The sequence below is a fragment of the Procambarus clarkii genome, unplaced genomic scaffold (genome assembly GCF_040958095.1).
Source record: "Procambarus clarkii isolate CNS0578487 unplaced genomic scaffold, FALCON_Pclarkii_2.0 HiC_scaffold_1668, whole genome shotgun sequence".
NCBI classification, from domain to species: Eukaryota; Metazoa; Arthropoda; class Malacostraca; order Decapoda; family Cambaridae; genus Procambarus; species Procambarus clarkii.
In genome coordinates this window covers 4,650-12,500 of record NW_027190695.1, presented here as the reverse complement: position 1 = coordinate 12,500, position 7,851 = coordinate 4,650, and positions in this window count along the sequence as shown.

The window sequence follows — 7,851 nt, the reverse complement described above, 5'->3', positions numbered from 1 at the left end:
GAAACGGAGAGACGACCCACTGAGGGCTCGGTGCGGCGTCGAGAGAGTCCTGTGAGGCGGCTGAGGGCAGGGAGGAAACGGAGAGACGACCCCACTGAGGGCTGGGTGCGTCGTCGAGAGAGTGCTGTGAGGCGGCTGGGGACAGGGAGGAAATTGAGAGACGACCTCACTGTGGCTCGGTGAAACCGTCGAGTAGATCTTTCAGGTGGCTGAGGGCAGGAAGGAAAAGCAGAGGCGAGGACTTGGGGGGGTAGGGGGTGGGGTAGGGCTCTGGATGGGTGAGGGGAGGGGGGGTGTTAAGGTGGGTCGCCGAAAACGGAGACTCGACCTCAAATGGCGGGCTAGGATCCGTCCCTGATCCGACACAGAGACAGAACGGAGAGACGACCCACTGTGGCAGGGTGAGGCGTCGAGAGAGTCCTGTGAGGCGGATGAGCACAGGGAGGAAACGGAGAGACGACCCACTGAGGGCTCGGTGCGGCGTCGAGAGAGTCCTGTGAGGCGGCTGAGGGCAGGGAGGAAACGGAGAGACGACCCCACTGAGGGCTGGGTGCGTCGTCGAGAGAGTGCTGTGAGGCGGCTGGGGACAGGGAGGAAATTGAGAGACGACCTCACTGTGGCTCGGTGAAACCGTCGAGTAGATCTTTCAGGTGGCTGAGGGCAGGAAGGAAAAGCAGAGGCGAGGACTTGGGGGGGTAGGGGGTGGGGTAGGGCTCTGGATGGGTGTGGGGAGGGGGGGTGTTAAGGTGGGTCGCCGAAAACGGAGATTCGAACTCAAAAGGCGGGCTAGGATCCGTCCCTGATCCGACACAGAGACAGAACGGAGAGACGACCCACTGTGGCAGGGTGAGGCGTCGAGAGAGTCCTGTGAGGCGACTGAGGACAGGGAGGAAACGGAGAGACGACCCACCGAGGGCTCGGTGCGTCGTCGAGAGAGTGCTGTGAGGCGGCTGAGGACAGGGAGGAAACGGAGAGACGACCCACTGAGGGCTGGGTGCGTCGTCGAGAGAGTGCTGTGAGGCGGCTGGGGACAGGGAGGAAATTCAGAGACGACCTCACTGTGGCTCGGTGAAACCGTCGAGTAGATCTTTCAGGTGGCTGAGGGCAGGAAGGAAAAGCAGAGACGAGGACTTGGGGGGGTAGGGGGTGGGGTTGGGCTCTGGATGGGTGAGGGGAGGGGGGGTGTTAAGGTGGGTCGCCGAAAACGGAGATTCGACCTCAAACGGCGGGCTAGGATCCGTCCCTGATCCGACACAGAGACAGAACGGAGAGACGACCCACTGTGGCAGGGTGAGGCGTCGAGAGAGTCCTGTGAGGCGGCTGAGGACAGGGAGGAAACGGAGAGACGACCCACTGAGGGCTGGGTGCGTCGTCGAGAGAGTGCTGTGAGGCGGCTGGGGACAGGGAGGAAATTCAGAGACGACCTCACTGTGGCTCGGTGAAACCGTCGAGTAGATCTTTCAGGTGGCTGAGGGCAGGAAGGAAAAGCAGAGACGAGGACTTGGGGGGGTAGGGGGTGGGGTTGGGCTCTGGATGGGTGAGGGGAGGGGGGGTGTTAAGGTGGGTCGCCGAAAACGGAGATTCGACCTCAAACGGCGGGCTAGGATCCGTCCCTGATCCGACACAGAGACAGAACGGAGAGACGACCCACTGTGGCAGGGTGAGGCGTCGAGAGAGTCCTGTGAGGCGGCTGAGGACAGGGAGGAAACGGAGAGACGACCCACCGAGGGCTCGGTGCGTCGTCGAGAGAGTGCTGTGAGGCGGCTGAGGACAGGGAGGAAACGGAGAGACGACCCACTGAGGGCTGGGTGCGTCGTCGAGAGAGTGCTGTGAGGCGGCTGGGGACAGGGAGGAAATTCAGAGACGACCTCACTGTGGCTCGGTGAAACCGTCGAGTAGATCTTTCAGGTGGCTGAGGGCAGGAAGGAAAAGCAGAGACGAGGACTTGGGGGGGTAGGGGGTGGGGTTGGGCTCTGGATGGGTGAGGGGAGGGGGGGTGTTAAGGTGGGTCGCCGAAAACGGAGATTCGACCTCAAACGGCGGGCTAGGATCCGTCCCTGATCCGACACAGAGACAGAACGGAGAGACGACCCACTGTGGCAGGGTGAGGCGTCGAGAGAGTCCTGTGAGGCGGCTGAGGACAGGGAGGAAACGGAGAGACGACCCACTGAGGGCTGGGTGCGTCGTCGAGAGAGTGCTGTGAGGCGGCTGGGGACAGGGAGGAAATTCAGAGACGACCTCACTGTGGCTCGGTGAAACCGTCGAGTAGATCTTTCAGGTGGCTGAGGGCAGGAAGGAAAAGCAGAGACGAGGACTTGGGGGGGTAGGGGGTGGGGTTGGGCTCTGGATGGGTGAGGGGAGGGGGGGTGTTAAGGTGGGTCGCCGAAAACGGAGATTCGACCTCAAACGGCGGGCTAGGATCCGTCCCTGATCCGACACAGAGACAGAACGGAGAGACGACCCACTGTGGCAGGGTGAGGCGTCGAGAGAGTCCTGTGAGGCGGCTGAGGACAGGGAGGAAACGGAGAGACGACCCACCGAGGGCTCGGTGCGTCGTCGAGAGAGTGCTGTGAGGCGGCTGAGGACAGGGAGGAAACGGAGAGACGACCCACTGAGGGCTGGGTGCGTCGTCGAGAGAGTGCTGTGAGGCGGCTGGGGACAGGGAGGAAATTCAGAGACGACCTCACTGTGGCTCGGTGAAACCGTCGAGTAGATCTTTCAGGTGGCTGAGGGCAGGAAGGAAAAGCAGAGACGAGGACTTGGGGGGGTAGGGGGTGGGGTTGGGCTCTGGATGGGTGAGGGGAGGGGGGGTGTTAAGGTGGGTCGCCGAAAACGGAGATTCGACCTCAAACGGCGGGCTAGGATCCGTCCCTGATCCGACACAGAGACAGAACGGAGAGACGACCCACTGTGGCAGGGTGAGGCGTCGAGAGAGTCCTGTGAGGCGGCTGAGGACAGGGAGGAAACGGAGAGACGACCCACTGAGGGCTGGGTGCGTCGTCGAGAGAGTGCTGTGAGGCGGCTGGGGACAGGGAGGAAATTCAGAGACGACCTCACTGTGGCTCGGTGAAACCGTCGAGTAGATCTTTCAGGTGGCTGAGGGCAGGAAGGAAAAGCAGAGACGAGGACTTGGGGGGGTAGGGGGTGGGGTTGGGCTCTGGATGGGTGAGGGGAGGGGGGGTGTTAAGGTGGGTCGCCGAAAACGGAGATTCGACCTCAAACGGCGGGCTAGGATCCGTCCCTGATCCGACACAGAGACAGAACGGAGAGACGACCCACTGTGGCAGGGTGAGGCGTCGAGAGAGTCCTGTGAGGCGGCTGAGGACAGGGAGGAAACGGAGAGACGACCCACCGAGGGCTCGGTGCGTCGTCGAGAGAGTGCTGTGAGGCGGCTGAGGACAGGGAGGAAACGGAGAGACGACCCACTGAGGGCTGGGTGCGTCGTCGAGAGAGTGCTGTGAGGCGGCTGGGGACAGGGAGGAAATTCAGAGACGACCTCACTGTGGCTCGGTGAAACCGTCGAGTAGATCTTTCAGGTGGCTGAGGGCAGGAAGGAAAAGCAGAGACGAGGACTTGGGGGGGTAGGGGGTGGGGTTGGGCTCTGGATGGGTGAGGGGAGGGGGGGTGTTAAGGTGGGTCGCCGAAAACGGAGATTCGACCTCAAACGGCGGGCTAGGATCCGTCCCTGATCCGACACAGAGACAGAACGGAGAGACGACCCACTGTGGTAGGGTGAGGCGTCGAGAGAGTCCTGTGAGGCGGCTGAGGACAGGGAGGAAACGGAGAGACGACCCACCGAGGGCTCGGTGCGTCGTCGAGAGAGTGCTGTGAGGCGGCTGAGGACAGGGAGGAAACGGAGAGACGACCCACTGAGGGCTGGGTGCGTCGTCGAGAGAGTGCTGTGAGGCGGCTGGGGACAGGGAGGAAATTCAGAGACGACCTCACTGTGGCTCGGTGAAACCGTCGAGTAGATCTTTCAGGTGGCTGAGGGCAGGAAGGAAAAGCAGAGACGAGGACTTGGGGGGGTAGGGGGTGGGGTTGGGCTCTGGATGGGTGAGGGGAGGGGGGGTGTTAAGGTGGGTCGCCGAAAACGGAGATTCGACCTCAAACGGCGGGCTAGGATCCGTCCCTGATCCGACACAGAGACAGAACGGAGAGACGACCCACTGTGGCAGGGTGAGGCGTCGAGAGAGTCCTGTGAGGCGGCTGAGGACAGGGAGGAAACGGAGAGACGACCCACCGAGGGCTCGGTGCGTCGTCGAGAGAGTGCTGTGAGGCGGCTGAGGACAGGGAGGAAACGGAGAGACGACCCACTGAGGGCTGGGTGCGTCGTCGAGAGAGTGCTGTGAGGCGGCTGGGGACAGGGAGGAAATTCAGAGACGACCTCACTGTGGCTCGGTGAAACCGTCGAGTAGATCTTTCAGGTGGCTGAGGGCAGGAAGGAAAAGCAGAGACGAGGACTTGGGGGGGTAGGGGGTGGGGTTGGGCTCTGGATGGGTGAGGAAAGGGGGGGTGTTAAGGTGGGTCGCCGAAAACGGAGATTCGAACTCAAAAGGCGGGCTAGGATCCGTCCATGGTGTGGCACCAAGAGAGAATGGCGAGACGACCCACTGTGGCTCGGTGTGGCGTCGAGAGAGTCCTGTCAGGCGGCTGAGGGCAGGGAGGAAACCGGAGATGGGGGGGAGGGAGGTGCAAACCTGGACTGTTAGGCGAGCGGCTTACTCCCGCCGTTTACCCGCTGGACCTCGTCCAGTCTCCGGCAATGCTCCGGCACAGAGAATGCCTGGCCTGGCGTGACGGCCTGCTCCTGCCCGGTGTGTGGCGGTCGCGCCAGCAGTGTTTCTCGTGTAGCATGCGAGCGTTGCCGGTGTCGTCGGGAGCCGGGATATGTTCTCGAACAAAGTTACCTGAGCGAGTGTGCCTTTCTCCCTGTCGTCAGCTCGGGTCTGGTCGAATTGGGCCGGTGGCGCCGAAGAAGTTACCACCGGAGACCAGGGTCCAGTGGCTAGAGCCGGGCCCAACGGCTATTGCCGAGTACCTTCCTCCGATGCAGGAAGAAGGTGTGTTCAGTCCCGCGGAAATCGTACGGCGGGTGCCGAATTTACCAGTGGCCAGCCGGGTCCAGGAGCTAGAGCCGGATTTGTCGGCTACTGCCGGGTAACCTACTTTGGATGCGGGTGCTGGCGTGGTCGGCCCCGCGGAAATCGGACGGCAGGCGCCGAAGATACCAGCGGCGAGCCGGGTCCCGGAGCTAGAGCCGAGCCCATCGGCTATTGTTGAGTAGCCGTCTTTGCCGGCAGAGCTGGCGTTTTCAGTCTCGTCGAAATCAGACGGCGGGCGCCGAAGTTAACAGCGGCTAGCCGGGCCCCAGAGCTAGAGCCGGACCCAGGGACTAAAGCCCAGCGGTGTGCTTCCGGTTGGGCGTTTGCGTTTTCAGTCTCGCGGAAATCGGACGGAGGGCGCCGAAGTTACGTTTTGCCAGCCGGGTCCAGTAGCTAGAGCCGGGCCCGGGGACTAGAGTCCCGCGTCGGCCTCCGACCCGAGTGCTTCTGTTTTCAATCTCGTCCAAATCGGACGAGGGGTACGGAAACGGCACAACTTAACCCGGGTCCAGGGGCTAGAGCCGGGCCCGGCGACTAGAGTCCCGCGTCGGCCTTCGGCCCAAGTGCTTCCGTTTTCAATCTCGTCCAAATCGGATGGAGGGTACCGAAACGGCGAAACGTAACCCTGACTCCCTTGCAAGTGCCTGGTCCGGTAACCCTATTGTCCTTCAAGGCTCTCAGACCTGAAAGGAATTGGGAGGCAAGTTCGGCATTCTGGCCGAAATCGAGCGCCGGAGTGTACCTTTTTCCAGAACTGGGACATGGTACATCAGGGGTTTTCGTGCTTAGACCACAGCACAGCGAGAGCTGGGCGACCATTTGAGCTCAATTTGCACGAAGTGACGACATCACCTTGACCCATTCGATATATATAGGGGAGACCTGGTGTCTGTGGCACCTTTCTCGTGGGTAACCTGCTGTCTTAGGGGACCATGCGAGGGAGACTACTGACAACTACCTGCGTCTTGGCGACATTCTAAGTCTCGTTGTTGCCAGAGGGAAGGAGCAAATGTTTTCCATTGTTTTGGTGCGTTGGCTACTTTCCCTTCCCCCATTCCACGGTGTTGGTTCTCGGTTCCGGTGCGGTAGCGAACTGTTTGCCGCAGACGTTTACCGGAGTAAATGGGGAACCAGCCTTTTACCTGTCGCGGGGTACATATGCCGAGGTATTTGGAGTCCGGTGTGTGAGTGACCGACCATTGCGTTCTGTTAGACATACGTAACATTAGGCGAAGGCGGCCCTCCTTGCACATGTCGTGTGGTTCCAGAGCCAGGCATCTCGGGTCCGGTGTGCGCGTGCGACCGATCTTGTTCATGTGTTAGACATACGTAACAGTGGGCGAAGACGGTCGGCGAAACTCGCGCATGTCGTGTGGTCCGAGATGGCCTTCCATGCACATTAGATATAGCTATATAAAGGGGGAGACGCGGTGGCTGGCTGACAACTACCGGCGTCTTGGCGACATTGTGTCTCGTTGTCGCCAGAGAGAAGGAGCAAATGTATTCCATTGTTTTGGTACGTGGGCTCCTTTCTCTTCCCCCACTGTTAGGGTGCTGGTTCTCGGTTCCGGTGCGGTAGCGAACTGTTTGCCGCAGACGTATACCGGAGTAATTGGGGAACCAGACGGTGTTTTGCCTGTCGCGGGATTGGATCACAGGTTCTGGGTTCCGGTGCGGTTGCGAACTGCTTCTCGTTCACCGGCGCCAATGGGGAACCTGCCTGTCTGTCGCGGGGCAAATGCCACATAGGCTGAGGTATTTGGAGTCCGGTGTGTGAGTGACCGACCATTGCGTTCTGTTAGACATACGTAACATTAGGCGAAGGCGGCCCTCCTTGCACATGTCGTGTGGTTCCAGAGCCAGGCATCTCGGGTCCGGTGTGCGCGTGCGACCGATCTTGTTCATGTGTTAGACATACGTAACAGTGGGCGAAGACGGTCGGCGAAACTCGCGCATGTCGTGTGGTCCGAGATGGCCTTCCATGGACGTTAGATATAGCTATATAAAGGGGGAGACTCGGTGGCTGGCTGAACCTACTACCGGCGTCTTGGCGACATTGTGTCTCGTTGTCGCCAGAGAGAAGGAGCAAATGTATTCCATTGTTTTGGTGCGTGGGCTCCTTTCTCTTCCCCCACTGTTAGGGTGCTGGTTCTCGGTTCCGGTGCGGTAGCGAACTGTTTGCCGCAGACGTATACCGGAGTAATTGGGGAACCAGACGGTGTTTTGCCTGTCGCGGGATTGGATCACAGGTTCTGGGTTCCGGTGCGGTTGCGAACTGCTTCTCGTTCACCGGCGCCAATGGGGAACCTGCCTGTCTGTCGCGGGGCAAATGCCACATAGGCTGAGGTATTTGGAGTCCGGTGTGTGAGCGACCGACCATTGCGTCTTGTTAGACATACGTAACTTGCAGGCGAAGGCGGCCCTCCTCGCACATGTCGTGTGGTTCCAGAGCCCAGGCACCTCGGGGTCCGGTGTGCGCGTGCGACCGATCTTGTTCATGTGTTAGACATACGTAACAGTGGGCGAAGACGGTCGGCGAAACTCGCGCATGTCGTGTGGCTCGAGAATTGCCTTCAATTCCTCCCTGGAGTGAGTAGTTTGTTTCGGCAGCAGCTCTCTCTCCACACAACCCCCCATCATCCTCCTTCCCGCAAGAGCATGATCCCGATGCTCGATGCAAACTGAGAACTGTCACTGCACACGCTGCGGCATCTCGGGTCCGGTGCGCGAGGCGAACTTGCATTCTGCT